The sequence below is a fragment of the Sinocyclocheilus grahami genome, unplaced genomic scaffold (genome assembly GCF_001515645.1).
Source record: "Sinocyclocheilus grahami isolate Dianchi unplaced genomic scaffold, SAMN03320097.WGS_v1.1 scaffold10.1, whole genome shotgun sequence".
In the NCBI taxonomy this organism is placed as follows: Eukaryota; Metazoa; Chordata; class Actinopteri; order Cypriniformes; family Cyprinidae; genus Sinocyclocheilus; species Sinocyclocheilus grahami.
In genome coordinates, this window is record NW_015505189.1 from 4,491,734 (window position 1) to 4,517,811 (window position 26,078).

At 40.1% G+C, this 26,078-nt stretch overlaps 1 protein-coding gene across 2 annotated transcripts in view; it reads right to left on the reverse strand.

Annotated features, from left to right (window-relative positions):
* Positions 1 to 26,078, reverse strand: part of LOC107594115 (zinc finger and BTB domain-containing protein 46-like) — a 66,428-nt gene that overhangs the window by 13,887 nt on the left and 26,463 nt on the right. The gene's annotated exons all lie outside the window — the stretch shown is intronic.

The window sequence follows — 26,078 nt, forward strand, 5'->3', positions numbered from 1 at the left end:
TAGAGGAGGCTGCCAAAACACACACACAAGTACACACTTGTTCTGTCAAAGACAAGGACAACTGCTTGGATGCAAGAAGTCCAAACTATAAGAACAACAGTAAAAAATGTTACCAGGAGAGAGCCAGAGATGCTTGTTTAGACTAAACTGACAGCCTAAAGGAGAAGAGCTTTTCAAAACAGCTGTCAGTGAAGTTCAGATCACTGGAAGCCTCAAAGCTGCATGAACGAAACTGAAACGGCTTCAGTCATGGCACCACAAGACCCGCCCACAACCTACCATACTTTACACCACTTAATTACACCTTACATTAAGACAAAATACACATTTACACTCTCTCATGCACACACACACATACACAGCTAGGCTCTGAAGCGTGTATTGTGTTTACACAGTATTCTCTGGGGTCTGGATGAACAGACAGAGAAGTGGAGACAGTGTGAGGGGGTGAAACATAATGAGTGTTATAAGCCCCTCCCTCAACACACACACACACACACACACACGCTGTAACTTCAACTGAGGGCCTCCCAATGACAAGCATGGCAACTTCATCAACTTTGAGTTTTAGAGGAGGATTCGGCTCATTTCCAGAGAGAGACTGTCTGTCTGTGTGTGTGTGTGTGTGAGAGAGAGAGAGAGAGAGAGAGACGCTCATGAAGCACCGACCCCATAAAGATCTTCTCTTCTCTTCTGGTGTCCACAGCCTGGAGTTCACAAGAAGGTCACGCATGAAGAACCAAGTCTCCATCATTCAAACCTACTCTGGTTACTGTACCATTTGCATTAACAAGCAAAGCTGGTTTTAATACTTTATTGTTGGAAAAATAAGTGCTGTTTAAGCAGATACTGTATTTTCCAATATTTACCTTAGCAGTCTTGTCAAGCTAGACCTTTGTTAGCATAAAGGTTAATGATAAATTAAATGTGTTTAACGGAGTGGTCAAAAGAGTGTTCAAGATAAAAAGAAAGAATAAAAGGGAAAAATGAAAAATATATATTTGAAATAAAACTGTGCTGAGTTCTTAGAAATGTACTGTATTTGTGTTGTTATACCAATTTCAACAATAGTCTTGATTCAACTGAAAAAAAAACTGTCATGTGTAACCATCAAGTAAACAGAAATAACATTTTCCTCACACCTTGAATATATGCGAGTAGGAAAATAATATATTTTTTAACTAATGAATTTATAAATATATAAAGTTTGTGATGGCGTTTGAACCATTATGACATTTACATCCTAAACTTACCTTGTCGTGTTATAAAAAGGTAAAAAAGGTCTTGTGGGTCGCCAGGAGACCTCTCTGTATCTTTTTTTTCCTTCAAATTTTAATAAGCAGTGAAGCAGTTTCTTAAAATATTTTAAGAAATAATAATAAATTGCAAATGACTTAAGGTTTTCTTTTCAAGAATCTGATTCCTTTAATGAGTTTTCACTATTATAATATCAATTAAATCACTCTGACATTTTCAACTATAAATAATTTTTACATAAAAATTTTTAATGAAATGCACCTTAATTACAAAAAGGTATTTTAAGTTACTATATATGTAAATATTTTTAAATGAGCATCATGTCTTTGACCCATAAAGTCATATGGCCCGATCCACTTTAGAGTTTATTCTGGTCAAGAACCACCCATTTAGACAGGAACTGGTCTAGTCTGACAAACATGTAAGGCAACCAACCACAATTTGCTTTGTTTTAAATGCTATTTAGGGGCACGTTTATCTAACATATCATAGTTACCATTCCAAGTTCACAGAAAAAAAAGAAAAACATATTGGAAGGGAAAAGAGTCTTGAAATAATTGCACAACAGTCCACGACTGACTTTATGGAATATCTATTTAATTTTCCTGTTAAAAACTGAATATTTACCTGGCAAACTTTGTTACTTGCAAACATGACTTTGTCTCCCAGTGGACTGGTGCACTCTGACTTACAGAAGTTACAAAGCAGCCAGCCAATCAGATTAGACCTGGCGATGTGGCAGTCATTGAGCCGTTATGAGCCCACTGTGATACACATCTAAATGTCCAAACACACACTCTACACTAATGTGTGAGGAAACCGAAACAGCCTACAGACAACGCAGGGGTCTGTGTACGAGTTTTCAAGATGATACCATCTCATATACAGGCATCAACAGGCAATTCGGGCACAGAAGGCTTACAAACACATATAGAAACCTATAGGTGAGTCTTGCTGTTCCAGCAGGAGCACATACAGCATGAGCAGTGCCAGCTCTGATTCATCTGGTACCATTAGCCAAAGCTTCATAAACATGCATAAAAGAAATAAACATTAAAAGTACCAGCTTAGCATGTGTAAAATATGTAAAGTCCACAAACAAGTACAAAGAGGTATTTCAAATAAATAAATAAGAATACAAGGCATCTCCAAAGCAGTGGGTTTCGAAAGGCCAGGGGAACTCCAGGGTGGCACAGAGGATCAGTGAAACCCCCTCAAATTCAATTTGAAATGAATTTCAAATATATATCTTCAACTTTAAACATTTGACACATTTAAAAAATAAAGTAATGTGGGCTTCAAATGGTAATACAGTATTAGATACACTATAACATTCAGTTTGGGTTTGGTAAGATTTTTTAATGTTTTAAATAAAAATCTCATGCTCACCAAGGCTGCGTTTATTTCATTAAAAATCCAATAAATACAACAATATTTTGAAATATTCCTACAATTTAAAATAGCTGTTTTCTATTTTAATATTTTAAAATATAATTTATTTCTGTGATATCAAAGCTGAATTTTCAGCAGCCATTATTCCAGTCTTAAGTATTTTACTTGTTTCCCTATTGCTTTAATATTTTAGACAGAAAATGCCTTTATCTACAGCAGCCAAGGACAATTGCACATGCAAGTGTTGAACTTCATATAAGTGTAGCTGGTAAAAGATAGGGGGCTTTTGCACCTTTGATTTAAATTGTTGTAGATAAATATTCCACTTCATCCACAACTCTTTTTCTTCTCAGTATTCTGAAGTTGCCAGTTTTACTGCATGAGAAACTGCTTCAAGTGATTCAGTGCATGAGATCCAAATGATTCACACTGAAATCCCAACCGATTTTTACTAACCCGTTTGGCCAATTCATGGAAAAGAACCACCCCAAAAGAGTGACTCATTTAATCAGCCATCACTTATTCTGATTCTAAACAGAAAACAGAGAAACTTGTAGGTTTACGGACACTCACTGTATAAAGGCTGGCATACACTACACAACTTTTAAAAAACTGAACAGATTTTAAAACACTATAAGAATCATACACTTTCCGACTTTGTAAATGGTTAGAGAGAAAAACTAGACATCATACAACTGAACGACAGTTTCAAGTTGTTCCAAACACAACAATCTCACTTAAAAACGCTAGAAAACTATGACAAATGAAAACAATGTCTTCTAAATTCGGCTCAAAATATTAAACGTTTGATATCCTCAGAAGGTAAAAAATCTGTGCCCATGATACACTACGTGATTTTCTGTGAAATCTGTCAACTCCGGCTTTCAGCAGCTAGCATTGACTCTTTAAGACTGCAAATTGGGGCAAAGATCTTTGCAAAGAGCCTTAAGAGAGCATTCAGGTATTCATTGATGGCACTAGATATTCACCATATACTACACAGCATACCATACTATCAATGAATGGTGATATTTTAAATACTATTTCATTCAATGCACATCATGCGAGAAGCATTTCCTAATGTCTTGCCATTATTACGTCCCACTCGAGACGGTGCGTCGGGATACAGGAGCCATTGTTACGCCTTTGTTCCTGATAGCAGCTTAAGTGAAATCTCTTGTGGAATCTTTGTTCACGTGTGTAATCCGAAAGCTTTAATGGCCACTGATTGAAGTGTTGTGTCACACCACGTGAGATTACAGTGGGAATAATGGCGTGTATTGTCCCCCGTTCACCTCATAAGAGAACGGCTGAATCAGTTTGATTCTTTCTTGCAAAGGGAATCTCAGTTTAATGTGGTTGCCATGGCAGCCAGGCACTCTTGGCTTCAACATTTATGCTAAATAAAACACCCTTTTAAGAGTAGACACAAATAGGCGGACCCACGGTGTTGGCTTTGTGTCCGTGCGTGATGGTGTGTGCGTCTGCGCGTGGGCGTCCGCTGGTCGAACGTATCTGTTTATCGTGTGCTAGAACGTAAACTCTCGGCATGAGAAAATATGCAATCAGGAACACGAACAAGCACACGCGTAGTGGCTCATGTAAGACCTTGTGGTGCGGCATTGAATGTGGGCTTCGCCTCTGAAAGAGCTTTTTGTGAGCGTGGAGAGTGTGTGATCTGTGTGTGTTAATGGTTATTGGAGGGGATGGGGTTGGGCGAATGTCTATTAAAGCACAATAAACGAGAGAAAAATACAGAAAGACAGAGAGAAAAGGGTCAGCTGATGGGGTTTGACCCCGTGACCCTCTGTTCCAGCTGCTGTGGCGATTACGACCCTCCCCGGCTGAAACTCAACACTGTCTTTTGTTTCAGCCGGTTTCGAGGTGTCCCTGGACGCTCTCCATCTCGCACAGGGATCAGGTTTACACACACACACAGCGTGGAGTTTGTTTCTGTTTGGTGATAAGACACACAGAGAGCTGTTTAAGCTGTCATGTTTAACTCTTATCTACTACATCATTACATCAGACACAATCATTAGCCACGATAAACAGCCCCTCAGGACAGCCAACGCACATGTATGTAAACATACACATGCCACATAAGTCTGGCAGGCTTATGGGTAGGGAGGGGAAGGTCAGGCCTGCTTCCTCAGCGTGGTTGGAGTTTGAAAGGGTAAAAAGTAATTTCCAAGGAATGGAGGGAGGGAGGCACTAAAAAAGCTGAAGAATTCAGAGGCAATTTAAAAGCAGTGTGGGAGAGGGGGATGAGAGGGGAAAAAATGAAGAAAGAGGAGGCATGATGGAAAGTAAAAGAGAGGTTGTTATTTTTCTCTCTCTCTCTTTCTCTCGCTGTTGTTTTTTAGGGACTAGTCAGGCCACAACCTCCAAGGAGAGAGAGAGAGAGAGATAGACAGATAGAGGAAGAATAAATCAAACAAACCCTAAAGGCTCGAAAGGAGGGAGACAGACGAGAGGAGAGGAGAAGTGCGGGTAATGATGGAGGGGGGAGTTGAGTGGGCGACGGAGAGGACGAGAGGGTGAGCGCGAGCAGGGGTGGAGGTGGAGAGGGGGAGTGGAGGATTGCTGGGCTCAAGGTAATCTGGGGAGTTAATGCAGCTTAGCAAAACAGAAAGAGACAGAGAAAGAGAGAGAGACAGGGAGCACAAAGTGGCAGACAGTACGAGCGGCAGAAAGAGAGAGGGCGTAAGAGACAGAGAAAGACAGACAGAGAGAGAAAGGGAGGGCCGGAGAGAGTGGGAGAGAAGAGATCTTGGGGAAAATGGAATGCTGGGTGGAGAGGGGAAGCAAACACGCAGGGCTTTGTGCTTAAAGCACGACTCTGGGGAGGGTGCGACCGACGCTAAATCCAGAGCACAGGCCAGAAATCAGGGTTTAAAGAGCAGGGAACAGAACCGGCCCTTTTTAGACGTCCACTCAGAGAGCCAAACATACATCCACAAAATAAAAATGAACTTAATGGTGAACTGAAATGAATTGATCAGCCTAAATAGTTCTAAATTGTTATGTGACCTATCAACCTCAGTTGTGTCACTCCTCATGGGATATTAAAGTGTCCATTGGATGGGCTCTTAAGAATCTCTGCATAAGCAGTAGGTCATCTTGATACTTTTTGCCTGCTGTTTATGAATACTGTGAATTTGGACACACTTCTCATTTCTTCTCATCAGTGTTTCTGAATGAATTGGTTGAGTGAATGACACAATGTCTCACTTCATATCACATGAGTGCTGTTAACCTGAATATCAGCACATTCTGCAGCCTTGTGCCAATGGCTGAATCACAGCCATACTGATGTTTTAATACTACAGTTAAATAAGAAGATAATATTTAGTAACTTATTTGTGGAGACAATATTGTGTTACTTGTCTATTTTTACTCAATGAAAAAGTACCAAAGTCACCACAGAATTAACCATTGCATCTGTAAGTAACACGGTAGTGGTGTTTTTGATCAATTCAGTTCAGTGAATGACTAAATGTTTCACTCATTAAAAAAGACACTTATTTTGTTCCTGAATGAATCTGTGTTTTTGAATGAATGGGTTCAATAAATGACTCAATGAATCAATCAAAGACAGCTGTGTCCAAAATCGCACACTCTCTGAGTGTGTACTTATTTTGAATAAGTAATTACTTCACAATCATTGAAAATTATGTTCTATGTAGTATAAATGTGTGCGGTATGAATGTAATCTGGACATAATACATTCTTAATGTTGCATTGTCATGTGACCTACCACCATCAGTTGTGGCACTTCACTGCCATTCATGTAGATAGTAATGTGATCATCAGAGTGCACTTCAGAGTCTCATCAGAATTACTAGGTCACCCAGCTACTTTTTGCCTACTGTTTTATGAATACTGTGAAATTGGACATGCTACTCATTGCGCATACTGTATTTTGCTTATAGTAGAGAAGAAGGCATATTCTTATGTAGACAGTGTTTTTAAGCGAATTTGTTGAGTGAATGACTCAATGAGCACGTTTACATGCACACCAGTAAGCTGATAACTCACAAATATCAGCTTATTAAAATAACCAGTTTTCCCCGTTTACATGCACATCAGTAACCTGACAACGCAAGTAAGCTGCGTTTACATGACTGCATTAATAAATCAGGTTATTTCCCTGTAGTGATGTCAAAATATAATCATTTGCGTATCCAACTCCGAGTATTCCATACATTTGTCAGTTGTGATGTTAAATTAAGCTTGCAACATGTCAACTTGCAACATGTCCAGAAACTTACAGCTCATATATTATCCTCTTATGCAGTTATGAATGCAGCATTGTGACTGAACCACTTCTACTTCTGCTGCACGAGAAAAAGTCTGCTTTTGTGATATATTTCCTTCTTTCTTTACAGCAAGACCTTTGCTCGGTCTAGATGCACTTAAATCTGCACTAACGATGCGTTTCTGTCACGTATCACACATGCACACTTCAATAACCCGACAGAAAGCGGGTTATTGCGTTTACATGGTGTGCGAAATCGGAGTAAGAGGCAAAAAACTACCTGTTGTGACCAGTTTATGTTTACGCCGTTTATGACCTTACTCCGATAAAAGAAAATGGGTTACCGCGTTTACATGACCAAGTGTGTTTTCGGCTTATTAAGCATAATCAGCTTAAGAACATGCATGTAAACACGCTCAATGACTCACTTGGAAAGACTTGTAATTACTCAGTGACAGTGTTTTTGCACAAATGGGTTTAATGAATGATTCATTGATTCACTCATAAAGATGACCTTCTTCTAGTGTCACAAGGTAACCTGCAGAAACAGTCACTGAAAAATTCACTAATTAACACATTGACATGTAAACACAGACAAGTGGAGCCATACAAACACTAAAAAGCCCCAGTGTTGTTGGACTGTTATATTAGCACTCCTGGAATGCTGCTCAACCAATCAGATTCAAGGACCGGAACTAGTTGTTGTATAATGGAATATTATAGCTTTTATTTTCACCCTTGCATACAACGTAGGTCATTCACAGCATCATATATGAGATAAGTCTTAGTCTCTTACATCAGTGAAAAGTCAGACTATCTTTCTTACAGTTCAATTTAAGCCACGTATTATGTTTCAAATCCTTAGAAAGTTACCAGCCAAATGGAGTTACTGCAATGTATTTACACGCCAAAGGCAATTTTACTCACATTTGGCACTTAGCGACTGTTCATTTTGGAGCCTGAACATACACATTACAAACATTTTTCATACAGAAAGTTTCCACACAGCTGATAGATGCTGGAGTGTGTTGTACCTTTGAGGAATGTCTGCTGACAGACACTTTGAATGAGGTCAAATTACTGTAAATTTGACAGTAATGGAGACACAGCCTGGCGGTGCATTTCTGTCCAGGCAATTCCCAAGTTTGATTGTGGCTTTAGTCATTTCCCAATCCCATTTTTTCCCAGTAGTTTCTTGTTATCTCATCTGTCCTTGACAAAAAAAAGTGGCAAAGAGCCCATAAATAAAACATAGGTGACCATAAAAGTAATGAAGTTGATTAAACCCGTTTACACTTGGCATTAACATCTGTTTCAGGCAAAACGTGTTAGGTGTTAACGGATTCTGGTCCTGCCCTCATTTTCCTCATTCAATATCCTAACTCGGAAATTTGTCATATTAAACAAGTAAAATGGACTGCGCAAAAGACATCTTTTGACTTTAATAATATGTGTAAACTGGGCCTACATGTGTATGTGTCCCGTCCCACGTTTACTGTATTTCTGACTCATCATGAACTGTATCAAGCTTGGCTGTATGGCTGTATCCTTGGTAACTTCTGTCTTGGGCGATGAAGAACACAGGAGCCAGAAGAATAAGCTCAGAGAGAGACTGAGAATTAAGACTTAAAGTGGTCAGCACAGACGTAAAGGTCTGCCATAAGAGTGTAGACAGACTCCAGGTATGAGGCCAAACGGAAAGCCTGAGGAGAAATGAGCAAGAGGGAGACGCCAGGTCTTCAGGCGGATAAGACGATCAGACAGAGTACTTAATGTCAGATTATCGGACACACAATACAATTCCAAACAAAAAACCCCCATCAAACCTCGTCGTCAGCAGTGTTGACTGGGTCAAAAGCCACTCAATGTTTTAATAAGACCATTAGAAATAATTTTATTGAATGATCATTAACATTCATGCACAAATTCCCGGTTCCTCAGGTAATTCAGCAGCTATCAAAATACGCCATACAACTTCAACTCCATGTGACCGACATGCAGTCTGCAGCTCTACATGGTCAATGGAGCTCCATGGCAACAGGATCTCATGTAGAGGGTTCTACATTTGAACTTGACACATGGAAGTGAACGCGGGAGCCAACAATTTATAATGAGAGCTGATGGGTTTGCTTGTGATCTCGGAATCTTATTGCAACTCCGCGCAAGGTTCTGCGCAAAAAGAGATAGATACTGGAGCTCCATGGCAACAACATCTCATGTAGATGTTCTACATATCAAGACAGTTCTTAAGTAAGCGGAAGAGTTCAATGAGAGACGCCGGATAGAATAGCCTCGTTCAGAATGTCAGCCAAAATCCGATTTTTGTGCAAATCCGATTGAAATCCGATCATATTTAGATAGTCTGAACGGCAACGAACTACATGAAATCCGATTTTTGCAAATTCGTTTCGAGCTACATTCGTATGTTGTTTCAAATCCGGTTTCTGGAAATCCGTTTTAGTCTGACCGCTCAGATCAGATTCAGCCTAGCCTTTTCACGTTTTCACGCCACGTAAAATATAAAAACGTCAGACGTTTTTGTAGAAACAAGCTGGTGTTGTCAAGCGGAAAAAGACAATATACTGCTAGTTGAGTTGAGTTTTGAAACCAGCGGAGACGGCAGCATGGAATAAAGACGTTCATTCCAACTTCCTGTGTTTCTGCCGTTGTTTCATAAGACAAAATCCATAATAATAATAATCCAGCGTGACGGCAACATGTTGTCATGTCGTAAGACAACATCTGTATTGCTAACTGTATTGCTGTTATTGTTGTTTTTAGCATTGGCATAACAACGCAACGGCATTGCCATAGAAACCATCACACATTCCGTAAAACCAAAAATAAAGACGTTCATTCCAACTTCCTGTGTTTCTGCCGTTGTTTCATAAGACAAAATCCATAATAATAATAATCCAGCGTGACGGCAACATGTTGTCATGTCATAAGACAACATCTGTATTGCTAACTGTATTGCTGTTATTGTTGTTTTTAGCATTGGCATAACAACGCAACGGCATTGCCATAGAAACCATCACACATTCCGTAAAACCAAACAGCGCTTATGGATTCACAAATCGGATATGAACAGTTGCGATACACTGTGTGGACAGTCAGTTATTCAAATCAGATTCCATCCGGATATGCACAAAATCGGATTTGGGCTGACAGTCTGAACGAGGCTTATGTGATCTGTTGGAATCTTAATATAACTTTGTACAAGGTTACTGTGACTGACGCACTGATCTAAAATGGAACAGTAAGGAGGTTTTCAGGAGGGGGAAGAGTGGGAAAGAGAAAAGAGAGGGGAAGAAAGTGAAAAAGAATCGGAAGCATCTTATTCCCTCTCACCAGAGGAGAGTTGGGTCGTTGAAATTAATTGCATGCGATCAAATCAGCCGAATCAAGGCAGATTAAGGAGGTGTATGATGGATCGAGAGTTAGAGACTTGGGGTCTTATTTAAGCTAGCTGACGTGTCACTTCCTCTTCCACTTGTGGTGGGGGCCACAGAGCTGGCACCGTTGACATGTGGGTAATACGCCACACAGTTATACACACTCTCTCTGTGAAGCCTCATCAGAACGCATCAGAGCTAATGACAGAGTGAGACTGGGGCATGAGCTGAGAGAACTGAGCTAGAAAGGAGGGATGAGTGAAAATGTATGACAATAGCTCTGCTCCAATCTATTGAGCTGCTGTGCTGTCTACTATCTACAATTGTAATATCAAATTTTTATAAAATGCTTGTTTTGTAGGGCTGCACAATTTGGCCAAATATTTTGTGATTATATATCAATATGAATATGCTACTACTACTACTAATAATCATTTTATAATTAATTTAATTACCAAATAAAAATATTTTAAACAAAAAAGAGGAATATTACTATTATAATATTTACTGTAAAATAAAAAAGTATTTTACAGTACAACTGTAAAATTACAATAGTAATATTTATGGCTTATTTTTATGGCTGCATGTTATAAGCGAGCCAAACTCAGAGCATGAGTTTGTGAGGAACAGCATTTAGTGTTACTCAAGCCACTGTGAGACATATTTATGTACAAATCACAGCCTTTTGAGATTTGCCATATCACGATTTTGGTTTTATTCTGATTAATTGTGCAGCTCTAGCAGCTTCTTCTGAAACAACTAATATGGTACTTCGAAAGTGATTCATAAACTCATGTGAAGGAAATGAGAGACACAACACCATATTTAACCCTCTGGGGTCTGAGGGGGTTTTTGGGCCCTGGAGAAATTTTGACATGCCCTGACATTTGTATTTTTTCCAGTTTCTTAACATATTAATAAACATATTAAATGGCTAACGTCTGATTGCACTGTATTCAGCACAATAAGACAGAACATAAGACAAACAGCACACACAAATATTGGGTAAAATAGCATATTTTGTATTAGACTATTTCTAAGTATTAAATGTAAAATGTGTATATTTATAGTGATATCTACTTTCAACTTTGTCTGCCATCTTGGATTTATAAAAATGTTTTTCCCCTTCTCCCAACTTCATGTTGGTGATTAACTTCAGGACCAGCCTTTGCTTTCTGATGCCTTAAAAAGGCCAAATACATAAGCTTACTAGATTTTGTCAATGAATATAGGAGGGGGGGAAAAGAGAACAATATAAAGGGAATATAAAGGGAGAAGCAAAGGAGATGGAAAGACCCAAATGGAGCGCAGGGGACCAGAGGTTAGAAAGAAGATGAGGGAGAGGAGCGGTTAAGATGAGGAAAATAGTAAATGAAGGAAAGAGACATAATTGACCTCATAGTTGCAATTCCTCAGAAGAGAATGAATGGAGGCTGGAAGTGGTGGAAAAATAGAGGGATAGAGAGGATGGATGTGGAGAGAGAGGGGGAAAGAAATGAACTGTTTGGGAGGACAGTAACGGCCGCTTCCTCATGCGGTCTCAGGAATACAGGACGGGTGGATCTGAGTGTGTTCTACTGTGTGTGTGTGTGTGTGTACCGAAATGAGAGACACAACACCATATTTAACCCTCTGGGGTCTGAGGGGGTTTTTGGGCCCTGGAGAAATTTTGTATTTTTTCCAGTTTCTTAACATATTAATAAACATATTAAATGGCTAACGTCTGATTGCACTGTATTCAGCACAATAAGACAGAACATAAGACAAACAGCACACACAAATATTGGGTAAAATAGCATATTTTGTATTAGACTATTTCTAAGTATTAAATGTCAAATGTGTATATTTATAGTGATATCTACTTTCAACTTTGTCTGCCATCTTGGATTTATAAAAATGTTTTTCCCCTTCTCCCAACTTCATGTTGGTGATTAACTTCAGGACCAGCCTTTGCTTTGGGTGTGCGCCTCTGATGCCTTAAAAAGGCCAAATACATAAGCTTACTAGATTTTGTCAATGAATATAGGAGGGGGGGAAAAGAGAACAATATAAAGGGAATATAAAGGGAGAAGCAAAGGAGATGGAAAGACCCAAATGGAGCGCAGGGGACCAGAGGTTAGAAAGAAGATGAGGGAGAGGAGCGGTTAAGATGAGGAAAATAGTAAATGAAGGAAAGAGACATAATTGACCTCATAGTTGCAATTCCTCAGAAGAGAATGAATGGAGGCTGGAAGTGGTGGAAAAATAGAGGGATAGAGAGGATGGATGTGGAGAGAGAGGGGGAAAGAAATGAACTGTTTGGGAGGACAGTAACGGCCGCTTCCTCATGCGGTCTCAGGAATACAGGACGGGTGGATCTGAGTGTGTTCTACTGTGTGTGTGTGTGTGTGTACCCAATAGACCAGACAGTATATTTATATATATATATATATATATATATATTTTTTTTTATAAAAACTGTCCCCATGCCTTTTCCTGATTCAAAACAGTAAGCTTATAATAATGATTTATAATTTGAGCCAGGAATGATCAGTCTCATGTCATTCTTCTTTGTGTGGTTACAATATGTCACGTCTGTAAATAACAGAGAAGGTCCGGCTATTACAGCACATGTACAGTTACTGGCTCAAAAGACATTTTAGATATTTCACTTTTTATTTTTAATGTGTCTTACCTTTTTAGTTGGGGCGAGTTTTGATGTCATTAGTGACATATAAAATTATCACCTGAAACCTGTACACCATTAAGCTTAAAACAATCATATTCATCCACACTAAAAATCTGAACCAAAGGCCACCTCACATAATTACCAAAACAATATTTCTCCGCGAATAACTTTAGGTTTTACACCTCAACCGCTAGAGGGTCAAATCTTCCATACTGCAGTATTAAAGAAATATTTCTAACTATGTTCATAACACTAGATCTGCAACTTGTTCAAGACTGCAATTGAGTAACGTACTCAGTTACGTCACATGACAGATAAGCTGCTTCAGCTCCCCCGGCCTGGCTCTAGCACTGTTTCGGTGGAAAGGGGTGTGTTTGTGTGTGCGCAGCTCCTGCCGTGAGGTCCTGATTGTTTAGAGTCGAGCTGGTGATGAGCCCAGACCCTCCATACTGATCGCCTCAGGGGAAGGACGGTGACACCTCTCTCACTCTCTCTCACCTCACACAATACCTCTGAGAGAGAAAGTGTGGGGGAATCTGCCAGCTTCCTGCCATTTTCTCAGAAAAAGGAGCCTTTAACTTCACACCGCTGTCACAGAGTGTGCTGGTCCGAAAAATCCACTCCGGTACAAGAGTATTCACAAAGAAAACCACAATGCTGCTTTTACTGTGTGCCTAAGTTTGAATGTGTGTGTGTTGGTGGGAATGAAACAGAAGCCAGAGAATGCTTCTGACGGTGTGAAGCTCACGCCCAAAGATACTGCATCTCTTCAAGGGCATTCCATCACACACACACACACACAGTCGCTGCAGTCCATTATTTGAAGGAAAACAGAAGTGACACACTGAATTGATGGGGCACAATTGGGGACATGCAAGAGATTTGTATCCTCCATGCATTAATACTAACACCCCCTTCACACGCACACACACAAACATGCATTTACCTAGATATCTACACAAGGACATACTGTAGACCTCGCCTGTGTTTATATAAAGTAAACGGTAATGACTACAGATCTGTTAGCATTTCCATTAAACTCAGCAGCAATTGCTTGGCTGGTGTAGGAAGTACATCATTTGAAATCTGCCATTTTCGTTCATGGGTACTCGGTTCTGGACACTTTTTTAAACCAGAATTTAGTTGTAAATGTGATGTGACTAGTACTGTTTTTTTTCCTTTTAAAACTAGTATACCACCCACCCCTAACCTATAATATAATTAAATATATGTTGCTTTAAACAAATTCAAGCAAATTTATGAAAAGCCATTAATGGAGAAACATCCTTTCTGTGTCCAAATTTAATAATAATAATAAACATTATGTATGAACCATTTAACAGTTAAAGCACACCCATTTATCTAGATTCTCGGGACAAATTTGTATGACTAAATATAGTTATTCCCCCTACACACATAACTCCACTGCTGCATAATCACACCTGTTTCTACAGCACATATGATGCGGATAACACATCTTGCAACACATACTACATTTGTGCATTTTAAGTTGTGGTGCTGTATCATTCATGTATCAGCCATTGCCCACACTCACACACACACAAATAGGAATTTTCCCATTGCACCTTTAATGCCCTCTCCCCTAAACCTCTCCTTATTTAGGAGTGAGGGAGAGCAGGGTGCAGCCATGGGGGGGACAAAGGGTGGAGGATCGAGAGGAGTTGGAGAGGGTGTGGGGTTGAAGAATGAGTGTGTGTGTGAGGAAAGGAGATTTTGCCCTCCCACGCCGGTTGTGTGAGTGTGTGTGTGTGTGTGTGTGCAGCAGGGCCAATCCGACACACCCAGAGGGCAGCGAACCTCCACATCCTGCCCAGGGCGTCCGTTTGTCCAAACAGCTCACTTCTTCCTCCTCTCTCTCTCTCTCTATGCTCAAACCGGTCTGACTGGAGGGTAGAGAGCAGAAGAGGGTGGGGGTTTGTCTATAAAGAACAGAAACCCCCCGTAAAACCAGAAGAGGAAGAAAAAGCCGTGGAGTAAAATACAGCAGAAGAAAACAAACAGCAGGGCGTTTTCTTGTCTTGAATGGGGAAGTTTGACTGTTTGGTGGTGTTCTAACCCCTTTACACACTCTTAAACACACATACATGTATCTATTACCCTTTCCCTCCACAGCAGTCAACCCGGAGCTAGTGTACAGTCACAGCAAGACCAACAGTAAGGAGATCTGAACCCATATTCAATCAAAGACTTACTCTAGTCTAAACACTGGCCAAACAGAGATATATCCTGTCAGACCTATAATCATGTCCCACAACACTCTCCTCTTTCTCTCCCTGTCTCTCATTGATCAGTTTTTATGGTGGCTACCTACTAGAGCCATCACAGACTGCTGCAAATCTACTGATTGGGGTGCCCAATTCTTTTCCTGGAGGGCCAGTGTCCTGCAGAATTTAGCTCCAGTCTGCCCCAACACACTTGCCTGGAAGTTTCTACTAATCCTGAAGACCCCGATTGGCCCTCCAGGAGCAGGATTGGACACCACTGGGAAAGTGCATCTCAAGGACAGAGAGCAGTGGTCTCCAACCCTGTTCCTGGAGACTCCCTAGCAGGACACATTTTGGATGTCCCCTTAAAGAGCAGGTCATATGATATTTTAAAGTGTCCAAATATTGTGTTGGAGTCCCTTACAACAGGTTTAAATGCATCTAAGGTCAGAAAACATTTTAAGTTTTTCAGAATATACATTTAATATTAGAATATTTTTTTAATGATTTTGAAACGATTCGTTCAAAGCAGTTTTGAGCGTAAGGTCTGTAAACCCCTCCCTTCCATACTCTGCTCTGATTGGTCAGCTGGCCATGTTGTGATTGGTCTTTTCATATACAATACATGTCGGAAACGAAACGCCCATTTCCATAATTCATTTTTTGCTCCGGAGGGTTATTTGTAAACAAAGATGCTATAAGTTTACAAAAATGGTATCGATATTACCTTATCAATTCGAGCCCAAGTCCGTGGATGATACAGATGCAGTCGCTCAACCGGAAACTCCATCGCAAGCTCGACTTGATCAGGACATTTCTCAGTGGTAAGTTTAAACTTTATATGTGGTACTTTACGTGATGTGACAGCAGTTTTATTGCATTCATTATTGGTATTTACTTATTTGAGGTGCAAGTTTGGGAATTGTGTTAGTATGCCCAGTGAGGCTGAAAACACAGCGTCTTCTCGACCTGATGTAAACACACTAACTAGTGGAAGTGTTTGTGGGCAGGTCAGAGCGTTCGTATTTCGAGGGCAGGCGGGGATTATGCAAATGTGTTACCTTGTGACGTATATAGGTAACAGGCAGAAGATTAGAAAATATGATGACTCGTTAAGGCGATTCAGAGTCTTTCTTTTGAGAGACAATATCTTTATTTATCATGCACTTTTTTGATTAACAACTTTGCAGATTGTTTACATTGAAGAACTACAAAAAATATATTTTTCAAAAACCCATATGACCTGCTCTTTAATAAAAGAAACTTATCAACTTGTTACTAGAGACCCAAGATCTGAAATGGCTGGGTCAGACAAGAAAAACTTCCAAAATGTATACTATTGGGGAGTTCCAGGAACGTGGTTTAGAAAAAACCTGCAAGGATTTTCTAAAGCAATGCTACATCATCTGACCAAAAGTTTTAACTGTTTCTGTAACATGGGGGTGTCCAATCCTGCTCTTGGAAGGCCACTTTCTTGCAGAGTTTAACTCCATCACATCTGCCTGAAAGTTTCTAGTGATCCTGAAGACCTTTATTAGCAGGTTCAGGAGTGTTTAATTAGTGCTGGAGCTAAACTCTGCTGCAAAGTGTCCCTCCAGAATCAGGATTGGACACCCTTGCTGTAACACAATTGGACGACATCTATTGACCAGCGAAATTTCATAAAGTCCAGGGATTCAACAGTTCTAGTTGTGCTTTCAGAAATACAATTTGCCATATTCCTTCTCCATTTCAAGCTGAACCAGCTGTTTCCACACACTCAAAGCTGATCTTTATAACAGTATGCTGATGATACTCAACTAGGCTATATATTTCAACAAGACCAGATGAAACTTCTAAATTATCTAAGCTAACAGAATGTATTAAAAATGTAAAAGACTGGATGACCAATAATTGTCTCCTATTAAATTCGGATAAGACAGAGATATTGCTTATTGGACCAAAAGACAGTACACAGAATCTCGTAGATTACAATTGGCATCTAGACGAATGTACGGTTACTTCCTCTACAGCCAAAAATGTGGGTTTTATATTAGACAGCAACTTGTCTTTTGAAAATCATATTTTCCATGTTACAAAAACAGCATTCTTCCATCTTAGAAACATTGCCAAGTTATGGAACATGTTACCTGTTTCTGATGCAGAAAAGCTAGTTCATGCATTCATGACCTCTAGACTGGACTATTGTAATGCACTGCTAGCTGGTTGTCCTGCATCTTCAATAAACAAGCTACAAGAAAATATGATCATATTACCCCAATTTTACAGTCTCTGCACTGGCTACCTATTAAGTTCTGTATCAGTTACAAAATATCACTACTTACTTTTAAGGCCCTAAATGGGTTAGCTCCTGCATACCTAACTAGTATTCTACCACGCTACAATCCATCACGCTCCCTAAGGTCGCAAAACTCTGGACTTCTGGTAGTACCTAGGATAGAAAAGTCCACTAAAGGAGGTAGAGCTTTTTCACATTTGGCTCCCAAACTCTGGAATAGCCTTCCTGATAATGTTCGGGGGTTCAGACACACTCTCTCTGTTTAAATCTAGATTAAAGACACATCTCCTTAGCCAAACATTCACATAATGTATCTCATAGCCCTGTACTTCAGTTACATCAGATCAGATCAAATGCACATTAACATTCTTTTGCTTGGGTTGAACACATCATTTTTTGCTTATTTGGAAGAGCAGCTATGCAAATTTTTCTCTATTTCCTTCTCTGTTTCTGCACTGGCATCCCGTGGTAACTAGGAATTACACACGCTTCAGTCTGGATCCAGCCCTTACAACCGGGATCCTTAAATCTAGCCCACGAGATCCACTTTCCTGCAGAGTTTAGCTCTAACCCTAATCAAACACACCTGAGCATGCTAATCAATGTCTTCGGGATCATTAGAAAATCACAGGTAGGTGACTTTAATCAGGGTTGGAGCTAAACTCTGCAGCGCATTGGCCCTCCAGGGCAAGATTTGAGGAACCCTGCCTTACAAAGACCTGAGATAACCGAACACCTGAGAAGAGAGGATGCCAACCCCTCAGAAGACCTCAGATGATGCCAACCCTCAGACAACATACAAAACTACCAAATTTTGCTATAAGTTTGATCTCAAAATATAATCATTGCTGTTCATAGTGTTCACCTTCTGTTTGATTACATGACATTAACTAACTGCTTGATTTTTATTGTACATTTCTGCCATATGGACATCAACTTGATCAACATCACCACTAGCTATGTTTTCATCCAAAGATTCAAATTAAACTTATGCACAAAACTGGAATATCGCTTAAAACGTTTCCATCCAACGAGTCAAAGAGAACAAATTTGCCACTTCCTGGTAAACTGTAGGACTAAATATCACTAAGAATATAGGAGAAGTCACTGAACATAATAATGTTCATACATGATATAAATTACTTGCACCTCAGAGCGAGCAGACGTAACACAATAAATGCTGTCAATGATTTCAGAGGTGGATGCTGCTGTTTGGGAACGTAGTCATGTAAGACATTTATAGAGAAATACTTTGACGACAGACTTTGCTCAGGCATTTCAGAATGACCATAACAACATATAGATGCTGTGAACGAGATCGGTCCGCTGCTAGACAAGTTATACCGTCTCATAGCGCAAAGTCACATGACTTTTTCGATGCGCATGGAGGAATTTATTCGGTAAATGTGTTTTTATCGTAGTTTATGCGAAAGTTTTCTTATCGGATAAAAAGTTTATCGTACTGAAATATGCGCATTCGTTTTTTATGCACATTTTTAGAATTAATGCGCATCTTGGCGTTTCCATCCAGCGTTTTTTAATGCGATATTCCAAAATGTGCATTAAAATAGGTGGATGGAAACACAGCTACTGATAAGCTATTACTAAATATAATGTAGAAACTTAAATTTTCTGTAAAGCTGCTTTGCAATGATTTGCATCGTGAAAAGCGCTATACAAATAAACTTGAATTGAAAAAGACCTGAGATAACCGAACACCTGAGAAGAGAGGATGCCAACCCCTCAGAAGACCTCAGATGATGCCAACCCTCAGACAACATACAAAACTACCAAATTTTGCTATAAGTTTGATCTCAAAATATAATCATTGCTGTTCATAGTGTTCACCTTCTGTTTGATTACATGACATTAACTAACTGCTTGATTTTTATTGTACATTTCTGCCATATGGACATCAACTTGATCAACATCACCACTAGCTATGTTTTCATCCAAAGATTCAAATTAAACTTATGCACAAAACTGGAATATCGCTTAAAACGTTTCCATCCAACGAGTCAAAGAGAACAAATTTGCCACTTCCTGGTAAACTGTAGGACTAAATATCACTAAGAATATAGGAGAAGTCACTGAACATAATAATGTTCATACATGATATAAATTACTTGCACCTCAGAGCGAGCAGACGTAACACAATAAATGCTGTCAATGATTTCAGAGGTGGATGCTGCTGTTTGGGAACGTAGTCATGTAAGACATTTATAGAGAAATACTTTGACGACAGACTTTGCTCAGGCATTTCAGAATGACCATAACAACATATAGATGCTGTGAACGAGATCGGTCCGCTGCTAGACAAGTTATACCGTCTCATAGCGCAAAGTCACATGACTTTTTCGATGCGCATGGAGGAATTTATTCGGTAAATGTGTTTTTATCGTAGTTTATGCGAAAGTTTTCTTATCGGATAAAAAGTTTATCGTACTGAAATATGCGCATTCGTTTTTTATGCACATTTTTAGAATTAATGCGCATCTTGGCGTTTCCATCCAGCGTTTTTTAATGCGATATTCCAAAATGTGCATTAAAATAGGTGGATGGAAACACAGCTACTGATAAGCTATTACTAAATATAATGTAGAAACTTAAATTTTCTGTAAAGCTGCTTTGCAATGATTTGCATCGTGAAAAGCGCTATACAAATAAACTTGAATTGAATTGAACTGAATCTTTATGCATTATTATCTGTCCAATGCTTCAAGCTTTCTAAATATGCTTCAGTGTCTGTCACAAGTGCCCGTAACCCCCACTGCATCCGGAGATCAGCTTTGATTCTGATGGTGAGCGACCAAAAGCGAAGCACATTCCCCCACCCTATGCATTGTGATTAATGGGATTATCCTTCATTAAACAGCCCACCACGATACTAAGTGGCTTGTCTCATTTTGCTCCTCTCAAGACATCTATTACTTTGCAATAAACCAGTTAACCATGGTCTTCCCTCAAACAGGTTAATGTAAGGAAATATTTAACCAAGAGGGTGAGGATTGGTTTTGAACTGATTCCCAACAAGTGATGAAAAAAAGTAAATGACAGAAACATGGATTAGTGGTTATAATACCAACTGTGCAGGAGAAAGGGGATGACCACGAGTCGAGACTCAAACTCACGTCACCTGAAGCAGTGTTTCTCTATATGTCAAATCACTGTGCACTGTAGGCAATGGCTCCCCCTGGATCCAATTCTACTTTGTATATCAATCAAATGGTCCCCAAAAATAGTACAGAAAAGTAAATGTAAGTTCCTTTGTCATATGCAAACTTTTGTTCCCCTTCAGGAACTCGAGCTGCGTCGAGTCGCTTTGGGAACGCCCTTGCGTGACCGCGTTCTGAAGCACGTGTCAAATCCGTCCAATGGAGCAGCGAGACGTCACGAGCAGGGTGACGTAAGCACCAGAAAGCATAAAGGCACATCCGGCCGGGCGCAAACCAGCTTCTGCTCTTCAGTAGCGCTCTGTGTATGTGTCTGTCTATTTACTGTTGTCTGTCCGCACAAGCACTCATATATATAGGTAGTATGGCGCAGTTGGTATTCTCGTTCCCAAAGCGACTCGACGCAGCTCGAGTTCCTGAAGGGGAACGTCTCTAGGTTACGTATGTAACCATGGGAACCCGAGGGAACGAGACGCTGCGTCTCTTTGCCATACTCCCTGCATCCCTGCAGGCGCTACTTCATCGAAGCTGGTTTGCGCCCGGCCGGATGTGCCTTTATGCTTTCTGGTGCTTATATCACCCTGCTCGTGACGTCTCGCTGCTCCATTGGACGGATTTGACACGTGCTTCAGAACGCGGTCACGCAAGGGCGTTCCCAAAGCGACTCGACGCAGCGTCTCGTTCCCTCGGGGAACCATGGTTACATACGTAACCTAGAGACGTTTCAAAGTACATTTTTGCTGGCAGGGCATCTTTTCAGTGTTGCCCCAAGGGACTGGGGAGAAGCCCAGATGGCAGAGATGGGCAGTGGGCCACATTGGTTACTGATACAACACAGGTGTTGGAAGGGAATGATCTGCTATAAAAACTGGAACCTTCTACCCTCCCTCCATCTCTGCTGAGTAGCTCGGGCATTCTGCTCCAAGGGCAGGGGGTGCTTACGTTTTGGAAAATGACATAGCTATCATCGTCATCTTCACTGGCCAAAGCCGAGACACCATGGTGTGTCCTGGCTTGAGGCACCTCTTGGTTTTAGAGGCCAAAGTGTCTATATATAGTGCATGTGTAAAGGATTCTGGGAGGGGTCGGGTACTCACAGACCAGAGCATTGAAGCAGGAGGGAACTCCACCATGAGGAAGTCTGGATTTTTCTGCCCATGATAAAGTCAAGACTGTTCACTTTCAAAGAGACAGTGAGACACACAAGTGGGAGGTGTGGAGGAGTGACAGACGTGTCATTTCCAAGCAAAGAGAGCGAAAGAGAGACCAGGACAGTGGGAAGAGCCTAAAAACAGTTAGTGAACCTGAAACCTGAACAACAAAAATAGTACAAAAATAAAGGTTAGATAAATGATAAATTCACCAACAGCACAAAATGAAGGAAGAGAGTTTCCTGCTATACACTCATAGCACTTTATATGATTATTGTCTGAATTTTTTGAGAAATTACTGACTGTGGTAATTGACAGTTTGTCACACAAGCAGTAAACTCACATTAGGTTGAAAAAACCCAGAATATTCCCTTTCAGAATCAGGCAAATCAGCTGACTTGGCGGCCATCTTGGTAACTCCCTGGGGGAGATATTTGTTGCAAGTACTACATGAAAGAGGAAAGACTCCAAAACTGTTTGCCAAGCTTATTTTTAAACTGCATTTGTCAAATCAATACAATCTGACCACAAAACAGTTATGAATGTTGCCTCCTTAGTTCAAATCATGCTAACAAAATGTATTTTTCAGGGTTATGTATAGATGGTAAACCTTATTTTTGCAACTATTTTCAAGGCTGTTCAAATTAATGCACAAAAAAAACAAGCAAGGATTGGCTCTTGTAACTGAATGACAAGACTTCATTTCCTAAAGATGCTATATTAAGTGTTGTGCATTTCTCTCATTCCCTTTTCTGTACTTAAACTCTAAAGATTCTATACACTGACCAATTAATCCCTAATTATGTCGCCTTTTTCACCTTATTGTAGTTGAAGAGACTTGTTCTAGTAAAGGAGGAACAGAGAGAGTCTGAAGAGAGAGGCTAGAGAATGGCATAGAGCGAGGCAGAACACAAGAACTCTGTCTGACAGTCCAACATGACGCCTTACCCCAGAACAAACAAGCATTCAGCTACATTGAGGGGCAACTCGGAATGCCATGGGGGAGACAGAGGGAGAGAGAAAGAAACAGAGAAACAAGAGAAAGAAAGAGAGAGAAGAGAACTGTGAAGGTCATCGTGTGGGATGGTGAGTCTCAATCAAAAGAAAATAAGGAGGCACATTGGATGAAGGACAGAGAGGGAGGAAAAAGGAACAGATGAGGGACAGAGTGCGAGAAGAAAAAAAGTAAAAGTTTAAAATGTGAAATATGAAATCTATTTTGGTTTTAATGGAGAGGAAGGAAATATGAAAGTAGATTATTAACTGGGAGAAAGCGACGAGGGAGGGGAAAAATCCAGAGGTATTCAGGGTGGGAGGGTTGAGATCTGTTCACAATGTTTTAAATATTAAAGCTATTTCAGGTTTAATGAGGTGTAAATACTATGGGGAGAGTTGTAAGAGGATGGGGGTTAAAGGGGCCTCACTCTCATTATTTCAAGCGCACACCTTTTGACTATAGAGACCCAGAGAGAGAGAGAGAAGTGAGAGCGAGTGTAAAAACAGAGCGATAGAGCTGATGAGCAAGGAAAAACACAGGGCTGAGAGAAGGATGACGACACAATCGAAGGACATTACTTAAATAATAAATGAATGTATGAAAGACTGAGTGAGTGACTGAGTGAATGCGTGAGTCAGTGAATAAATGAATGAACAAACAAAGGATTGAATAAATAAAAGAGTGAGTGAATGATGAATGGAGGGTGCATAATAAATGAATAAACAAGTGAGTGAGACGGTAAGTGAGAGTGAATTATAGTCATTAAGTGAACAAATTAATGAAGGAAGGAAGGAATAAGTGAGTCAGTGAATGAGTGAATGAGTGAGTGAGTGAATGAATGAATGAATAATGGAGTGAATTAATCCGTAAGTCAGAGAGTGAGTGAAAGAATGAGTCAGTGAGTGAATAAATATATTAGTGAGTGAGTGAATGACTGAATGAACAAATGAGTCAGTGGATGAATAAATTAATTAGTGAGTGATTGAATAAATGAATTAGTAAGAGTTAGTAAATGACTGATTGAGCTGTGAAGGCATGAGTAAGTGAATAAATGCATGAATGAGCGAGTGTTTATAGAGCAGTGGGTGAGAGGCCAGAGGTTAAACTCTCAGAGGAGAGCAAATAGATGTGATGTGTTGAGGCTGAGCTGAAGTTCATGTGTATGTGTGTTTGCTCTGATGAACAGGATTAGATTAGATGAGCTCCGCTGTGAACATGTCAACCGCTCACTGAGACAAGTGCAAAGTTACACCATAGACTGCTCTATTAAACACACAACATTTGCTAAATATTTTAACACTGTTACATGTCAGGCGCTTCAGTATCATCTGTGTGCATGTGTGTGTGTGTGTGTCTGTATGTGTGTTTTCTTCACATACACACTCTGAAATCAATACAAGTGCTCAGTTGTCACATTTACATATGCATCTGTACACAAATAAACACAGATACCTAAGAAAGCACACACTTCCCTTCTGATAAAGATTCACAATTTAAAAACATGTGGGATTTTCTGTCTTGTCTTATGCTGTGGAAAGGGGAAGGCCAAAATGATCTTCTTATTTTCCTAGTCTCTTTCTGATCAAGCGATAGTCTTGTTCATGAACAGATCATCTAAAACAAAATATCAGTGACCATTTCCTGACCAGCCTCAAAAATCCCCCTGATGAAGCATGATGTTCACAGCCACAGCCAACCACAGAAACCCCCCTCTTCATTAGGGAGTAAACCTGAAACATGAACAACACTCAAACTAACAAGCCACTTTCACACACAGATACCATGGCATCACATCAGAGATGCGCTGCGTAAATTTCCTTTTGAAATGTCACTCTTTGGTAGTAATTTTCTGACCTGAAAAGTGAGTGTCAATGCTAATGATAATGCCTGCTGTAGTAGCCTCTAGCATCAGACACAGGCTGTAGAATGTGTACTGATACAATAACTAGTGTTGTTTTAAGGGTCTATGAGACGGTGAGCTGTGATTTAGGTCTGTATAACAGACATTGTAGGTTTGTTTGCAAGAGAAGAGTGTGGCTGCTTGCTCAAAAGAGTGGTCAGGCTTTCTGAAGAGCGTTGAGCTTCTACATTCACATTTCAGAGTGTACACACATTCCTGACGATGAGTAATAAATAGTGGTCGACCGATATATTGCTGTGGCCGATATATATCGGCCGATATTTGGAATTTTTTAAATATCGGCATCAACCGAGAAGTCTTTCCGTGTGGCCGATGTTTTTCAAAACGGATTATGACACCATATTGTGCATTTATGCTTCCTCTTTAAGACAAGCCACTCAGATGTGAAGCCAGCACCTGACAGAGAGTAAAATGACCAATCGTCATTCACTTTCTAACGTGACGCTACATTGTGTTACATACAATAACACTTCTCAGATATGCGCGTTGTTCTCGGGTACTTCTAAACAAGACACTGTTTTCTGGTGGACTCCAGAATGAAAGCTGGGTCAACACGAGAACTCTGTTAAGTAATAATAATACGTTTGAATTCCTTTATATATTTATTCAGGAATATCTGCTTTATTTGATTGTCCATGATTGGCGTAATATCGCGTGTGGTTTAAAGTACCCCTATTATGCCATTTTTAAGGTTGCTAATATTGTTTTATGTGTCTCCTAGAACAGGTTTACATGCATGAAAGGTCAAAAAACAAGTTAGTTTTCTCAAAAAATATATATAATTTTACCTAATTTCTAGGTAGCAGTTCAAAGAATCAGTCTCTCTAAACCCCTCCTTTCCGTGAGCCCTCACTGCTGTGATTGGTCAGATGGTGCAGTCCTTTGTGATTGGCCCAGAGCCGTAGAGAGATTGGCTCTGGATTGGTCTACCGCGTACAGCGCGCGTCGGAAACGAAACGCCCCATTGCCATGACGGAATGACAGCCCTGGAGACTTGTCAATACATAGAAAAGATGGTATCGATTGTACCTTACCAATTCGAGCTGGAGTCTGATGATGAAACGGTTGAACTGGCTGATCGACAAGAGACTGATTCGCAAGCACGACTGGAGCAGGACGTTTCTCAGTGGTAAATGTCAAGTGTTAACAAGTTTGTGGTAATTATAAGATGTGATAAAACAAATTTACTCTCACGGCGTAGGATACAGCGTCTTCTTGACATGATGTTAACCACATGGAAATTTTACTGTTCGGGGGCGGCCAAGTTGGCGACGTAGAACGTGGGCAGACATGCAAATGTGTTACTTCGTGACGTAGAGCCGTAACAGAATAAGATTCGAATTCCTGACGACTCGTTTAG